At 33.8% G+C, this 18,227-nt stretch overlaps 1 long non-coding RNA gene across 1 annotated transcript; it reads right to left on the bottom strand.

The window, feature by feature from the left end:
* Nucleotides 1–220: 220 nt before the first annotated feature.
* Nucleotides 221–6,259, bottom strand: LOC117980676 (uncharacterized). The gene is made up of 3 exons (XR_004672137.3): nt 6,116–6,259; nt 3,360–3,490; nt 221–1,975 (listed from the first exon to the last, which is right to left on the bottom strand). It is a non-coding gene; the product is annotated as an uncharacterized LOC117980676 (long non-coding RNA).
* Between the last annotated feature and the right edge of the window lie 11,968 nt (nt 6,260–18,227).

The raw sequence follows: 18,227 nt of genomic DNA, 5'->3' as shown, positions 1-18,227 counted from the left end.
ATTTACTCTTTTTTTGTGTTGCAAGTAATCCAATTATATTCTTTTAGCTATTTTAAAATGTACAGTAAATTACTGTTGACTGTAGTTACCCTGCTGTGCTATCAAATACTAGATCTTATTTATTCTAAGTATATTTTTGTAACCATTAACCATCTCCATTCTATTTTTTTATATATACAATATATAATGGTATATATTTTTTAGTGCATATTGCATTCTCTTTGCTCAATATTTCTGCTTTTCAGATTACTAAATTTTGTTTGCTTATTTGAAAGAACCATATTTTATTCAATTTTCTTCTTTAGGTTTATTTTGTTAGCATGCATTTCAATCCTGATGTACAAAATATTTGAGCTCTACAAAAGTTATCCAATTATTAAAACTCAATGAAGAGATGACCTTTAAAAGGATATTATAATAACTATTTTATAAAACAAATAATGAATTTCTGTTTAATTCTTTGTATAAAGGATTCTGTAAATGTTACATTTGTTCAAAGCAAATATTCATCTCTCTGACATCTTTCTTTAGACTATAATTTTTAAAAGACACAGAAGTTGTCTTATATCACTGAATTATTCAGAATTTCTTGCCTATAGTGTACGTACTAATATCCAAAGTCATTCCAAAAGTATCTGATCATGTTCATTCACACACACACACACACACACACACACACACACACACACACACATTTTCCTACTCAATCTCAGGGCAGCATTGAAAATTTCCTGGAGCAAAGATCTATTTCTGTTTGCTTATTTTAGACAATTACTGTAGCTAAAAATTATTTTCAGGGGGCATCTATAGCTAAGCCGCATTAGCAGGGGGCAAAGTTGGTGGTTCTCTTTGAATCTATTCTACTGTCAAGACTCAATGTCTTTTCTCAGGACTGACATTTAATATATGATTGACCTTTACCTCGAATTCTAAAATTGTCAATTTTCTTTGTGGTAGCCTCCAATGAGGAAATTAATCAAAAGTTTAGGAAAATAAATGAGTTATTTAACTTTTGTCACCCCGTTAGTACTAAAAGTGACATGAAAAAATTCTTTTTACTGCCAAAAATTACAGTATATGTGGTTTCTTTTTGTCTATTTTGGTATTCCTCTCACACTGCCCTAATTATCTTCAACTTCTTCAAAACACTGACTTTCATATTAGCCAGCTGAGTCACTCACATAAGCACTAATAGTATAGATTTAATTATCAGTTGAAAACTTTCTTTGGATAACCTACTCTGAAATCTCACTCTTTGACTGTGCCTCCTAATGTTTTATGTAAATTTCTACTGAGTCATATCTTTATCTCTACCAAAATGGAGATCTTTAGTTGTCCAAGTCCTACCATATTCCTCTCCATCTCCTAAATCTGGCATCACCTCTCTCTTTTTCAAGTCATTGTTTTACAACCAGTCATTCAATATAAACTTTACTATTATTTTGTCAATCTAATAGTCTTTTATAATTCCAGTTATGGAAATTTGTTTGATCTTATTATTATGGGCTTTCTGGAGAATGTCACAAAACAATGATGAATGAGCCTAGGTACTATTGACCTGTGCTTATCTTCAAACTCAGTTAAACTCTCATTTTTGCCTGACCATCCTGTTATTCATATTTTTTCATTGATTCTTTATCAATAGCTGTAACACTTTTGTAATATCAATTGGAAACAGTCCATTCATTCATTCCCATATCCTTTTTCTAAGCTCACTTAATATTTTCACTGTCTTAATCTTGTCCTCAACAAACCTGCAATCTTACTTAGATTAGCCCACCTTTTCTTTCATTGCTTTTAATGATAGAAATGTCTTTCCTTTTACCAAAGGAAAAAGGCCAATGTTTCATATCTTCTTTGAAGCCCCATCCCCTTGACTCTTCTCAGAACTTTGTTTCTTTAATTTTTCCTCTTTTTTTCTTCTCTTCTATGGCAATCATATCAGTATACCAGAATTTTCTGGTGTGTTCAGCCACTGTATAAAAAAGAGGTAAAAGAAAACATAATACAGCAAAACATCCAATTTCTCACTATCTCTAACTATTTGCTTATATTCCTGAACTCTCCTAAAGCCAACTTGCTCAGAAGATTGGTCTGCACAGGCTATCTTCAATTGTTGTTTCCAGTTACACACTTTGATCCAACACAATCTTAACTATTTTCCTACTACTCCATTAAAAATGTTTCTGTTAAGGTTGCCAATATTTTTAATGATGTTTCTGTCCTCACCTTACTCAATTTCTTACCAAGTCAGCCACACCCATATTCTTAAAACTCTCTTCTCTCATGGCTTCCAAGACTCTAACATGCCCCACTTTTCCCCCTTACTTCACTGATTGTTGGGATTCACTCAGGATGGTGGCAGAAATATTAAAGGGAAACATTAGGGAAAGTTATAGGGAATAGTCACAAACCTTTTTTACATAGCTTGTAATAATTGAACAGGCTGAAGGCAGCTGGTCCTTACCTTAGAGCATTAGGTTATAGGGTAAATACTAGGGACAATAGAGGCTTCCCCAGTTAAGTCTGTTTACCCTACTTCCATTAACTAACCTTTGAGCCAGATGGCCCTCTTGAGTGGGAGGGGGGGTGGGGGGCAGGTCGACCAGGGATGTTGCCGCCTAATGGTATTTACTCTAAACCACGGTACCTGAGTTTTATTCATTTGTAGAACTATTCTCTTAACCATGTTAATTATCCACAAGTGTGTTAACTCAGAGCATCTGTTGTTAATTGTATACTAAATAAATGCCTGGAGTGCAAACTGCTCAAGGCCAGCCACAGTGACAAACCTTTCTTGGTGGGCAGGCGGTCGGACACTCAGCAGTACTGGCAAAACAGAATATCTGTGTGTCACTGTATGTTTTCTTCATCCATCGTTTGGGTCAGGGTCTGCGGGCAGACACCCGCAGCTAATGCCTTCTTGTGAGGAGCAATACCTCAACTGATCCTCTTCAATAGTCTCATTTGCTGTCTTCTTTACCTGCACTCTCCTTCTACAGATTGGAGCCATTTGTGGTTTAAACTTGGACCCTCTTCTCTATATAAACTGTTTCCATGAAGTTTTTTATCCCACTCAGAAATAGTAGTCAACTTATACATGTGGTTTTGAAACAAACACATTGCGTATTTGAGTAAACTAACATATGTCCTACAATCAACATGTCTTTTAAGTTTTTGGTCTTCACAATGCTTCAGATTAAAAGACTCCAGGAAATAAAAACTGAAAATTTTAGTCACTAATTAAATAAATTGAATGGTTTCTTGGTCTCTTCATTGTAAGCATTCATAACAGAACTATGATTCAAAATGACAAGAAATAGAGTATGCATATATTCTTAAATAAGAACTCTACCCACCTGCCTAGTCTTCTATTTGAGTTCTTTATATATTTTTTTGTGCTCAGCAGAATGTACATATTCAGGACTTTTTGCAATCTTCTTGAAAATGTCTACTTCAATAAAGTGAGTATTAAAAAACTAAATATTTCCTGCCAAGTAAAAGTGTAACAAACATTTCTGTAAGAGAAAGTTAAAGAAATGAAAGTCTACAAATTCTGATTTCTCTACAAGTCAAATGAAGCCATGAACCTTAAACATGACGTGCACTTTCTATTCTCTGTTTCCCACAAAAGAAAATTCTCATCCATTATTCCTTTGAATAAATAGCATTTCTTCCTAATTATCTCTTTTAGATATTTTTTGAATCCTGTTTGGTTGTGTTAAATTTTCTCACTTTTTCTTAGAACTTTCTAAATCTCTCTTTTGTATTTCTCATATCTTTAAATATCTGAGATCAATTATGGAAAATTCTTCAACTATATTATCTATTCACTCTCTTTTTACTTGTCTGTAAGACTGTGTTTAACCCATTTATTTCATTTTTAATTTGAATGTTTATGTATAAATATATATAATTATATATAAATCAAATTTTATATGTATATATATATACACACACACATATATACATATATATCTCCTTGGTTTGTTTTTTATAATCTTTTGTTGTTGACATATATTTTCAAGATTTTTGAAAATGTATTTTTAATATAGTTAATACAAAAATGTATTTTTTCAATATATTCCAACTTTGATGATTCAAATTTTTTGGAGCCTTTTTTAATCTAACAAGTCTAATTATTGTGTTAGCTAATGCTCACACATGGTGACTTGTTTTCTTTTATTGTGCAATATTTAAAAAAATCTGTGACCCACTAAGTTTTTTTGGTACTTTAACTCTGAAAATTATTTGTGGCTTATTTATTATTTACTTGATTTCTTACATCTTAGAATATTTGCATTTGCTTTTGCCAATTCCCTGTGGGAAATATCAATCCAGGACAACTTCAAACAAAATTTTCAACTTTAGCTGTTTGTACCACTAAGGTACTTGAGTTCAATCATTAAAATTATTTGAGAACTTGTTTATATAAATTATGTAGGGAAATGTTTTTCTTATTTCTATTCTTGTTTAATATCAAAACAGGCAAGTTTCCTGCTTTATGAGCCATTCAGTTCTCAATTACACTAACACTGAAGAAGAGAAATGTTAGAGTGAATCACCTTACCAAAATATAATAATAATTAAGACATAAATCCTAATTAATTAAGTGGATTTTTTGGCACAAAGCTAGAGAAATTTAAAATGGACCAGAATGGCAGTTCTGTATAAATAGAATTTGATTTGGGAAACAAATGGCCTTTCAAATTACAGGGTAAATGATTTTCCACTTTCCATTGAATATGTAGTGATGGAAAATAGGTTACCTATAGAGAAAAAAATTAAATACCTACTTTACTCCATATAGAAATAAAAATTTTAATTGAGTGAGATTTACTTATGAAAATGAACCATTTAATGTTTGAGAAACCATACACATCCATAGTGCCGTGTAATTCAGAAGATCATTTGTAATTGCATGAAATTAACTCACAACAAAGGAAAATAGGTTGAGGCTTAAATGGTGTATATACATTTTACATTTCTCAAAAATTCCAATTACCAGCTATAGTATCAAAAGTATGCTCAAATAGCTTAAGCTTCCAACCACTTTTTTCCCATTTCATGATTGTTACTGGTAAGTGCTCCAAGGTTCTTGTCTGTGCCTGTCTGACTGCTCAAATGCAAAATTTCTGATAGTACAGCAGCAGTGATTGAGCAGATGACTAAAAGGAGTATTCAGAAATACTTGCAGTGGCGTTTCAGCTCTGAAATTGATTTCTAAGTTAGATATAAAGGCATATACTGGTGGAAACTTTGTGAAGTCAGCCTCTGTTTGAGACTAATTTCCCAGTATAAAATGTATATTATTGGATTTTACTTGAATTTTTTAAACCAAAAGAAGAAGGCTTTTTTTTTTTTTTTTGAGGGAGTTTCGCTCTTTTCCCCCAGGCTGAAGTGCAATGGCGCGATCTCGGCTCACTGCAATTTCTGCCTCCTGGATTCAAGAGATTCTTTTGTCTCAGCCTCCGGAGTAGCTGGGATTACAGGTGCCCACCATCACACCTGACTAATTTTTTTTTTTTTTTTTTTTTTTTTTAGAGACAGGGTTTTGCCACGTTGGCCAGGCTTCTCTCCAACTTCTGACCTCAGGTGATCCGCCTACCTCGGCCTCCCAAAGTGCTGTGATTACAGGCATGAACCACCACGCCCGGCCACTTCATACCTGAAATTCTAAATTTCCTCTGCTTTCCTTGAAAAATAATTATCCTTTAATAAGAACATAACTTGTTCTAAGCAATCATAGTTTGTCTTCATCTATCTGTTTTAAGCCTGTTTCTGTATCTTCCAAGGGGTAGTTCCAACTGCTATGTTAAACCTGGAAGTGCGAGCACCGGCTTTCCCAAGAGCCATGCCAATGCACACACCACCTCAAGAATTCTCCTGGAGAGTATTTCACTTCAAGTGATTCAAGCCGGGTACCCCAGTGTGGACTGTCATTCCACCTTCTCTTTCAACCTGTAATCAAGCTTCAACTCCCACTGATGCTAGTTCCTTTATCTTAGCATCCTTCTACATCTTTTTTCCTTCCATTCCTACAGCTTCTAGCCTAGGACAGGCCCTCTTAACCATTTCACTGGACTATTACAATAACTTGTAGGCAGGCTTTCACCTTTAATTTGGATCCAATCCTCCATACTCCAACCATCCGTTCTTCACATCACTGATAAGATTGCCTTCTTCGATATTAAGGAGATCATTCTCTTCTCCCTTAAAAAATTAAGTCCAAACAACTTATTATTGTAATTAAGGCTTTCACTAAATCATAACTTACATGTTTAAAGATTCTGTTTATATTATTTTTAAATACTTTATACTTAATGATAGTTCATCTTGGCAAACATATTCGAAAGAGCAAACAGATAGAAATGTATAAATCACCTTCTATTTTTTATTTTCATTTTTCAACTTAACTCTTCAAAAAATAATTGATGAACTCCAATATTAACTGAATCTATTTGTATGTTTCCTCATTAGTAAAATGAAATATTTGTAGTTCCTATTAATGGCAGTTAAAGTACAGTTTATGTCAGTGGAAAACAAAAAAATAAGTATGCTCAATTTAAATAATTTTTAATATCAAGACTATAATTCACCAAGTTGAACATTAATCATGAAAATTTTAAAAAATATATGTAAGGCAAATTTTGAATCTTGCTATTGACCATCTTGCTTCTAAAAACATATTATGGAAAGAATATTAGGCATAATAAACTTATTTTTAAGGTAATGAATGGGAAATTATATTTTCCAATTGCTTTCCTATGGAAGGTGACTACAGAGTATTCCAGTCATACCGGCAACATCCTGAGCTTATTCTGTTTTTAACAGGAATAACAACATTTTAATATATATTGAGAAATTCCTTTTCTAACACAAATATGCAGAGTAAATGCTGTTTTTTTAATCTCTCTTTTGCAGTCTCTTTTGGCCAAGAAAACATGCTCACTCTCAAAAGTATAGATATGTTTTCATGTCACTGACCAAAATAATTGGAAGAGAAGCAACTGAATTTTTTCAAAATCCTACACAATTTAAAAAAATAGCTCCACTTGCGGACAAGTTGGTGACTGGAAAATCATCAGTTTTCTAATTTCCACCAAGTTATGGATCTCTCCCTGGAATCAGGCACTTCAGTGAAACTTTACTAGGTTATAGTGTGGCAGCTGTATGGATCATGTAGGCTTGCATTCTGAACATTTATCCAAACTTATAAAGTCTTTTCATGCCTCATGCATAAACAACAGATTGCTCTCTCCTGTTGTCAGTGTTTTCCAATGCGCTAGTGTTAGTCTCAGTGGTGCTGCTATCTCACTTTACCAAAGATCAAGACTACTATAAATTATTTACAAATTAATTTATTTGGACATAGATTGGAGAAATTTTACCTGAAGAATGTGCCTTCTCTCTCTGCCTCTCTCTCTTTCTCTCTCAACATTCCAGTAAAACAGTTTTCCAGAAAAAAACACTGGACCAATTTGGCTTAAGTAGTTTTTCTCTGTAGCAATCATAAATATTATCATTGCTCCCATTCATTTCACTAATCATATATTCACAGGTATGAAATACTGATGTCTATACATTGATCTATAAGGAAACTTTCTACTTGTGTTGAATAAAGCTAACTCATAGACAAACTGACCATGGTAGTGGATCATATATTATTATTCTAAAAAAGGAAAAATATAGAGGAATTTAGAATCTGAATATGGACCCTCATTATGGAATAAACAGCTAGCATATGGCATAATCTTTCTATTGAAGATCAAGTTAGAAAGAGACCTTCTCATTTTCCTGCTCTATCAGTAGCAGGGCGTATGTTCTTTTTATATCAATCAACACATATGTGCTTTTGGGGAGTGATGAGTTATGATGAGTTTCTCCTACTCTTCCTAAGAAATCAAATGAATTTCAATTGCAAACTCTCTGTAGGCAAAATTAGTATCTATCTTGATTGACCTTGTATCATCAAGGATGATCACCATCACTTTGACACATTCTAGATATCAATAATTATTTTTGAAAGAATTAATTGATAGACAAGTTTTGAGCCAGCAAATAGATTTTCAAAGTGCCATCACCTACTATGTTTAATGGACTCACATACAATTAATTAAAAATAATACAATGAGATACACAGCAATTATTTTCAATGTCAGCAGCAAATAGAAGGCTTGCAGTGTTAATTTACTTCCTCTATCACCACTACTGCTCCATATGAGACCACATCTCCCAACCCCACCAAAATCATTATACAACCTAACTAAAAGTGGTATAAACAAAACATTTTGACAAGTCTCCTAACTCTCCATTCCAATTAGACATCTTATTATAAAAAGATTGTGTCAACATTACTGTTTTACTGTTCTCTTGGCAGGAAGGAAAATATTACTGCAAAGTGCTTCATCCATGTGGATGAAAAATAATTCTGTTTTGTTTATGAGTATTTAAGAAATCTTATGTTTTCTTATCTGTGCTTTACTGGGATGAACAGAAACATATCACAAGTAATAAACGTAGTAAAATATACAACATAATTTATCACATTCTGTTTTTTGCCCATGTTCTTTAGTTCATCTTTTCCTTGAAATGATCTCTAATATTTTTCCATGCCAAATTTGATTATATAAGGCATAACGTGTTTTAACATTCAGATTGGACAATAACTCTCCTAGGACACCTTCCCCAATACCATGCTTCTCCAGTCACACTCCCTGCACATCTCTATCCTTGCACTTGGTTTAATACATTGTAAATATAACCACTTTATTGAACAGGTTGAATTCATTGGGGTTATCAATATAAAATTATTTAAAATTTTCTAATACACTTTTAAATTGTGCTCTGTTGAACCTTTATTTCTCCCTCTGGATTGTACAGTGCATTAATAAAATTTTACTCTCATTCTGATTTCATAAAACTATTTATTCAAAGATTTAACCCTCCCTACCACCCCCTGCAACACACACACACACACACACACACACACACACACACACACACACACACACAGAGTGATTGGACACAGTTCAAAACAGGAAATGAGATATTATTTTTCCTGTCTTACAAGTTTCTTCAAACTTTACAAGTGATTCTCTGAGGGTCTCTCCCCCACCCTTTAATAAGGGAAACCAGTTGAACACCCGACTCTCACTAAAAGGGAGGTGTAGAAAGGCAAGTGAATAAAGTGAATAGCTTCTCTTCCTGAATGATATATTTAAACACAAGCTGAGCTCTCAGGCACCGTGTCCCTTTCATATGCTTCTCCAGGTGAAGACCTGGTGAAGTTTGGAGAAACTAGCTCCTGTGCACCTGCAGAATTCCATGCCTAGAATGAGGTCTTCTTTGAACTTAGTCCTATATAATTCAAGGGATAACTATTTATCTTCACTCTAATTCTATCTATATGCACTATTAAAAACAACAACTGTTATCACTGCAAAAAAAAAACTTCTTGAGAATAAGTTCCAGTGTTTTATAACATTGTAGGGTGACTACAGTTAACAACAGTTTATTGTATATTCAAATAGCTAGAAGAGGGGATTTTGAGTGTTACCAACACAAAAAAATGATAAATGTTTGAGGTGATAGATTTGCTAATTACTCTGATTTGATCATTACATTGTACATATGTAACAAAATATTACACTATGCCCCATAAATATGTATCAATTAAACTAATAATATATGTAAGTAAATTTTAAAAATAAAACCCCTGAGAGAAGTATATTTAAATCATTATCTCATATCATACTATTCACCTGTTAAAAGAATTATGTCCTTCTCTGCCATGGTACCATTCCTAGAGTATAAGCCCAATGGAGCTAGGGCTGTGGCTTTATTATCTTTGTATTTCCAAGTAACATGCAATACTATAGATTATATTAAATGCTTCTTTAATAAATGTCTGAGTGAAATTCTATATTACATTTAAAACCTCATGAAATATCTATTTCAATAATAACCTGGGAATGTCAGTGGAATTATACTAAGTGCTTTACAATTACCATCTTGAGGCTTCAAACAACTTTACAAAAAAGCTATGATGATCATTACTTTATCATTAATTGAAACTCAGAAAAAATAAGTTGCCCAGGTCATATCTTTAAAGGCAGATTCAGTATTCAAGCTGGCTCATGTTTGATTTCCATTTACATCATGTCTACTCAGTCTTCAGTGAAATACCCAGATAAAATTTGTTTTCAGTAAACTGTCTATTGGTATATTATGTGCATATGCACACATGCAAAATTAGGTTACACATATGCTCATGATATACATATGTATATATGAGTTATATACATATATTTATAATGTATATAGTAAATTTTCACTAAAGTGCCTGTATATATATATATTGCAATTATATATATAAACTTAACTATATCATGTCTATGTAATTGTGATTTTATATACATAATTTTCATTTTATTTTCTCATAAAAATGTTGAAACAGTGAATGAAATTGCCTGAAAATGACTCTAGGAGCCCATTCTAGGTTGACTAGATGACATGCTAGTTGGGACCTGCTCCTTCCCTCAGTGGCAGGGAATGTACCCAAGCTCAGCTTCTCAAAAAAATAAAACTGTCTCCTTCTAGCAGGGATGACCACAACATTCTATAGACCCCAACAACATCTGTAAGAGGTGAGCAACTGGCATTTCCATTAGTCTCTTATAAACAGCTGACACCACACTTCCAGGCTTTCTGGCAGCTTGTTTATTCTTCAAATGACAAAAAAAAATTTCCTATACTTTTCCCTATAAGATGGGAAACTCATGGGAAAAATGGCCTCTTCACTAAAATGGAATTTTAACCTTATTTAGTAGATGTTCTGGTATGTGTCATGATGGATGATGAGATCCTGGGGTGTGTGAATCTTTATCTTGCTTACCTTGCCTTGAGAGATACCCGTTCCCAGATGACACCGATAGCTTAACTCATGTAATATGATGTTGTGATGTCATTATGGACTCTAGAATGCACCTTGTGCAAAATAGAGAAATGATTTCAATAGGGAAACAATTTCAAACAATAGAGAACTGATCACGAAGGCATATATTGACCAAGATTTTAAGATGATAGAACCAGACAAAAGTCCCTTATCTTTCTTTCCTCTTTATAATTAATCTTGCCTTCAAAAAGACAAGCTGAAATCTAGGCTTACCTTTCTAAAGGTTTTCCATCATCTGTGAAAGGCTGAAGTCATAAGGAGAAGAAAAAGGGAGAAACAAACAAAAGAAAGAAGGAAAATAAACAACTGTTCGAGTTCCCTAATAAACATAGTTCACTGCTGTTGTCAGTGAAAATTCAATGACCATTAACATCACCACTCTAAAAGAAAAATTACCCTCACTTCATCTATCAAATCAATATCTGCACAGAAGAGGGAAAGTATCATAGATTTTAAACAGCAAGCAGCTCAATAAATTGTCTGAGATTCCCAAGCCACATTAATCAGATGCTTGTTTTAACTGATATTACTGCAACACATTCAGAAATTGCATTGGATATTAACCCCTGTTATTTCAAAGATATTTTTAAAACCCCTATTATTTAAAATAATAAAATTATGTTTATAATTATATGGAGGTGAGGGACAAGGGTGGTGAGGCATTTACATATCTCCTTAGTAACATTCAAAGTTTATTTAAAATTTTATGATGCATGAATTAAATAAATATATTAATGCTGAGAAAAACATTGATTTATGTACTATCATTAAAATGATGCAGCATTGTTTTGTCATATTGGATACTTCATTTTTCTTTCTTACTGATTCCAGTTCTGTTATTGGCACATTGTATATGTTTCTTGGACTTCAGTCATTGAATGCCTTTAAGATATTTAAAAGGAAAATCTCCTTTTTACTTATTTGTTTTTTCATTCATAAGTTATCAATATTTTCCCAGAATATACTGATGGGGGCCTCACCTGGTATGAAGCTATCATTAACTAAACCACCTGGGCCCCCTGCCTGATGAAGTGGGGTAATTTGAACCCACTATGTCCTCCCATATACCTTCAAGTGCAAAGCCTGGATTTCTCTGAAGTGAGATGTTTGCTCACACAGTGCCTTTCTTGAATGTACTTTGTTCTCCGCTGGACTCACCTTTGCTAGGGGCCAGTTATATTCCTGCTGAGTATGGGTATACATAGAAAGGGCAAGTAAGGAATGTTTTGCCTTCTGGAAATAGATTATTAATTGTGAACAAGGAGATGAGACACAAGCACTAAAATGCTGAATGAAATTCATAAGACATTAGGCATTTGCAAGGAGAAAGTTGTTTTGCAGACAAAGATATGATGTGACTATTTAGAGCTAGATGGGCCATTTTATTAAACAGTTTCCTTGGTGCTCAGGGAGGGAAAGATAATCTTTCCAGAGATTCTGTGAGTTGGATTTCTCTTGTTTCTTCTAATTTACTCAAGAACCTGAGTGACCCAGGCCATTGATGAGGAAGTAAGTGCTAATGACTGATAATGGGCATCAAGAATTGGGCCAGGTGAAAAAGTAGCATACACATTGTCCTCTCTTTCTTGAAGCTTTGAGTATGACAGAGAGAACAAGTCATTTAACTAACATAAAAAGAAATAAGAAAATATTATAAGTGAGTTAAATCTCATGTATCCCGGTTTCTAAAGAGGGAGCTTTGATGCGACTGGTAATTGGAATGATGGTGATTGGTATTAAATTTTTGTTGTTATATTTTATTGTTCTTATTGTTTGTGATTTTACAATATGCTGAGATTGGCCTCTCAATTGGAAATAAATGTTCTACAAAGGCCCAGTAACATTAGATTACATAAGCAATTGAGAGGAAGCATGGAAAGGGAAATAGAAATGTAATAAAAGCAGAATACAATGGCACATGCAACATTTCATGACAAACAGAAGATGTCTTAAAAAAATTATGTTTCCAGGCAAGGTGGCTCATGCCTGTAATCCCAGCACTTTGGGAGGCCGAGGCGGGCGGATCACGAGGTCAAGAGATTGAGACCAGCATGGCCGACATGGTGAAACCCCGTCTCTACTAAAAATACAAAAATTAGCTGGGCGTGGTAGCGGACGCCTGTAATCCCAGCTACTTGGGAGGCTGAGGCAGGAGAATCACTTGAACCCGGGAGGCGGAGGTTGCAGTGAGCTGAGATCGCTCCACTGCACTCCAGCCTGGGAGACAGAGGGAGACTCTGACTCAACTATATATATATATATATATATATATATATATATATATATATATATATGTTTAAACTTATACCTCACATGTAAATAAGAATTACCCAAAGTAAGGTAGTAGGAATGAGTGTCTCACTCAAAAGATGTGTGAAGGTCCAGAAATGAGAGGAAGTTCTAAATATTAGAGGAACTAAGAGTATCTCACTTCCTTATGGTCAAATTTATTGTATATTGAAAGGGAGGGAAAGTAATGGTAGATTATGTCAGAGATATAGTTAGGGCTAAGTCACCATGATAGGATAAGTTTAGAATTTTTCTTGAAAATTATGAGAAGCCACTGAATTTGAGAAATAAAGGAAGTGATAAGATTCGTGTTTTAGAAAGATTACTGTAGCTGGGCCAGGGGCGGCGGCTCAGGCCTGTAATCCCAGCACTCTCGGAGGCCGAGGCGGGCGGATCACAAGGTCAGGAGATGGGGACCATCCTGGCCAACACGGTGAAATCTTGTCTCTACTAAAAAAAAAAAAAACATACGAAAAATTAGCCGGGCGTGGTGGCGGGCGCCTGTAGTCCCAGCTACTCTGGAGGCTGAGGCAGGAGAATGGCGTGAACCCGGGAGGCGGAGATTGTAGTGCCACTGCACTCCAGCCTGGGCGACAGAGCGAGACTCTGTCTCAAAAAAATAAAAAAAAACAAAAAAAAAAAAAACACGAAAGAAAGATTACTGTAGCTGCAGTATGGAAGTTTTGAAGTAATGAAAATAGTGGTATCAATCAGGACCCATCACAAAATCAAAATTTGTTCTAGATATTACAACCAGAGAATATACAGTTGACCCTTGAACAATGTGTGGGATTGAACTGAGTGCTGCCATAAATATGCAGATTTTTTTCAACCAAATGCCAATCAAAAATACATTATTTTCTTGATGCGAAACCTATGTATATGGAGGACTGACTTTTAACATATGTGAGTTTGGCAGGGCCAACTGTGGGATTTCAGTAGTGCAGGTTTTGGTATGTGCAGGGGTCTTGGAACCAATCCCCTGTGTAGACTGAGGGACAACTGTAATTTTAAGGGCTGGGTTAAAAAGGGGTTGAAAGATTGAAAAAGCCAAAAAGAGAAGATCAAGATAACACAGACCCGGTAACTTCAGTATGTAGCTACCAGGCCTTGGGCTGGGAAATCATATTTTGAAGTTATCAATATGTAGAGGATTGAAAAAGAGCATCAAAGTCTTTTTACCTGAGGTTTCTAAGGCGTGGATGCCACCCAGTTGGTACTGATACCTTGGAGCTTTGAGAAGAGGTCTTGCAAAGCTATGACTCAGACTTTGGGGAAAGCAGCACAGCCCATATTGTGTCTATACCTCTGAGGAGGTCACAAAGAAGCTGATTCTGGAGGGACAAATGGAAGTACCAGCCAATGTCAGGGTAAAGAGCTGTCAACAGTGACAATGTCAGGAGCAGCAGATAAACAGCAAAGAGCAAGTTCTTCCTAGTTTCCTCCTGTCTTCCTGCTATACCCCTATTAGCAGAATCTAATAGGAAGACAGCTGACAATACAGAAATACAGTTTTTGAAATCCTACCTTCATCGTTAGAAAGTAGAACTTAGAAGGGCCTATCAGGATCTGAGAGACAATGGCATCTTAACTGGCACAGCCCACTCTTGTGGCTATTCAGCACCATCCTATCCTTTTACACGTATATGGATTTTCATACAATGATTCCAGCCCTATGTTTTCACTTTACAAAATGAAATCATACTCAAATCGAATCCTTTCACAAAAAAAAGTGGAAATATAAAGTCTCCAGAGTCATTATTTCCCCTTCTGTATGGTACTCATAGTATTCATCTCTGGATGATCTTAATTATTTCTCTAATTCAGTCACTGTTTCATCTGAATATTCCATAACCTGAAAAAATGGTATTGCAGCTAATAGGCTTTCAAGTAATTCTTATAAAAAATATGTTTGCTAGGAACAGAAACATAATAACGAGGATGAAGATAATTTAAAATGATTCCAGAAATGCTTAGGATTTGCTTAGACATAGTGGGTAAAATAGGAGATGTTAAGAATGATGCTCAAGTTTGCTTTGGGCAACTGTTGATTGTTATTGCCATTAACTAAAACAGATAACACCAGAGGAGGAGTAAGTTTGGCAGGGAAAATGAACTCAACTTTTAAAATGATTTTTTAAATGTACTTTAAATTAACATGTAAAGTGGATTATTCAGTTTATAGTTATATGAAATGTGACCAATGCAAAAGGCTGTGTAACTACTGCATTGAAGATATAAAATATTTCCATAACTTCCAAAATTCTCTCATTCTACTCTTTTGTAGTCAAATACTCCCTTTACTCCTAGCCCCTGAGCAAAAATTGATGTTTTTGTCCCTAGAGTTCTGCTTTTTCCACAGTGTCATGTAAATGGAGTCATACACTTAATATAACTATTGTTAGTATACTGAAAGCCCAATATCAGGGTGAAGGGCTACTGATAGATTTACACTGACAGTAACAGCAGACAATAATTATTATAGAGTTATGCAATCATCACCACAATCCAGTTTTAGTACTTTATATCTCCTCAAAAAATTTTCTCAATCTCATTTGCATCAATTTCTTGTAGCACCCTGCAGCTCCAGACAACCACTGATTTGTCTTCTGTTTCCATAAATCAATCTCTTCTGAGCATTTCATATAAATAAAATTATACAATATAGGGTCTTTGCATCTGGCTTCTTTTACTTAGCATGTTTTTTTTGCAGATGAACCATGCTGTAAGATATATCAGAATTTTGTTTATTTTTATTGCTGAATAATATTCTATTATATGAATACAGAACATTTTGTTTATTTACCAGTTGATGGACATAGTGCTTATTTCTAGTTTTTGTCTACTATAAATAATACTGCTGCAAATATTCATTAACAAGTTTTTGCATGAACATATGTTTTTATTTCTTTGGGGTAGATTCTTAGGAGATTAATTATTGGGTTTCATGGCAAGCTTATACTTAACATTTTAAGAAAATGACAATTTTTTTTATGTGGTTGTAAAATTTACATTCCCATAAGAAAGGTATGAGAGTTTCTGTTTCTCCACACCTTGGCTGACATTTGGTGTTGTCATGTTTTGTTAAAGCCATTTTTGGTGCACAGTGTTACCACATTGTGGTCTTAATTTGCATTCTCATAATAATATTGAGCAACTTTCCATATCCTTATTTAGATCAGTATATGTTTTTTGATAATGTATCTCTTCAAATATTTTGTCCATTTTTGTTTGCTTTCTAATTTTGAGTTTCAGAGTTCATAATATATTTTGGATACAAGTTGTTTGTCAGATATATGATTTGCAAATATTTTCTCCAAGTCTAGCTTGTCTTTTTATTCTGTTACAGGTCACATGTTCAGATTAGAATCAGAAAAATACAGATTCTACACATATATTTCTATATATATAGTTAAGTATTTTATTTCTTGAACGTTATTTTAAATGCTACTGCCTTCTGAAATTTTGAATTTCAATTGTTAATTTACACAAATTACAAATAGATTTAAATCTTGTATTTTGACCTTTTGTTTTCTGGCTAAACTTGGTTATTCATTCTGGGAAATTTTTGTAGATTTATTTATTTTTTATTTATTTATTTTTTTTTACAGAGACAATCATGTTTTCTTAATAGACATGTCTTTTGTTTTTCTTGCCTGATTGCACTGGCTAGGACATGCAATGCAGTGTTGAATAGAAGCGTGCAAAACAGACTCACTAGTCTTTTTTTTTATCTTAGATGGAAAACATTCTGTATTTTACCACTGAGTATCATGTTCACATGAGGTTTATTCATAGTAGTTATTTATCAAGTTAAGGAAGTTCCTTTCTATTCATACTAGGTGGAGAGGTGTTTGTTTGTTTAAATCAGAGATGGATGCTGGGTTTTGTTAAAAGCTTTTTCTAAATCTATTTATATAATTATGTGGTGAGCTACATTTTTTTGCATTTATAGGATAATTCTTATTTAGTCATTACGTATTATACTTTTTTGTATATTACTCACATTCAATTTGTTAATATGGAACCTGAGTCTTCTTTATTAGGGGGATTTTACCTATAAATTGAATTCCTATAATTGACATAGGACTATTCAGGTAAGGTTATCCTTTTTTTGAGTATGTCTTGATAGTCTGTGTCTTTCTTGAAACTTATTCATCTAGGTTGTCAAAATTTGTAGCAGTAGAGTTGTTTATAGAACTATCTTATTATTGTTTTAATGTGTGAAGGATCTGTAGTAATAATCCCTTTTTCATTCCTAATATAGGTAATTTGTATCTTCTCTCTTTTTTTCTTGGTCATTCTGGCTGGGAGTTCGTCGAAGAACATTACCAAGAACAAGCTTTAGGATTCATTGATTTTTTTTCCTATTGTTTTTCTGCAGTCAACTTAACTATTATCTGCTCTTATACTTATTACTTTCTAACTTTTTCTTCCTTTGGGTTCAATTGCTTTCTTTTCTCTAGTTTCATTATGTGGAGGCCTGGATTTATAATTTAAGAACCTTTTATTCCTTTCTATGATAAGTGTTTTAAAATAAGTGTTCCTTTCTATAAGTGTTTCTGTAACCATGCTACAAGTTTCCCTTAAAACATGACAGTATACAAATTTTGATTCCTACTAGATTTGGTTATTGTGTCTTTAGTTTTATTTGAGAAAAATATTTTCTAACTTCCTGGGTCTTATGGGTTATTTAGATGTATGTGATTTTACATACATCTAATTACATGAATTACATACATATTAGATGTATGTAATTTCCAATGTGTGTGTAGCTTCCAAATACATTTCTGTTATTAAATTCTAGTTTAACTCATTAGTCCCAAACCATAGTTTGTATGATTTTAATACTTTTAAATTTATATTAAGGCTTGTCTTATAGCTTATGCTATGATCAGTCTTGGTGAATATTTTATGTACAATTGAAAGTGTTTTCACACTGGGGCCTATCAAAGGGTGGAGGGTAAGAAGAGGGAGAGGA

The sequence above is a fragment of the Pan paniscus genome, chromosome 5 (genome assembly GCF_029289425.2).
Source record: "Pan paniscus chromosome 5, NHGRI_mPanPan1-v2.0_pri, whole genome shotgun sequence".
NCBI classification, from domain to species: Eukaryota; Metazoa; Chordata; class Mammalia; order Primates; family Hominidae; genus Pan; species Pan paniscus.
Note: the sequence above shows the minus strand (reverse complement) of the source record. Positions and strands in the feature narration are given on the sequence as shown.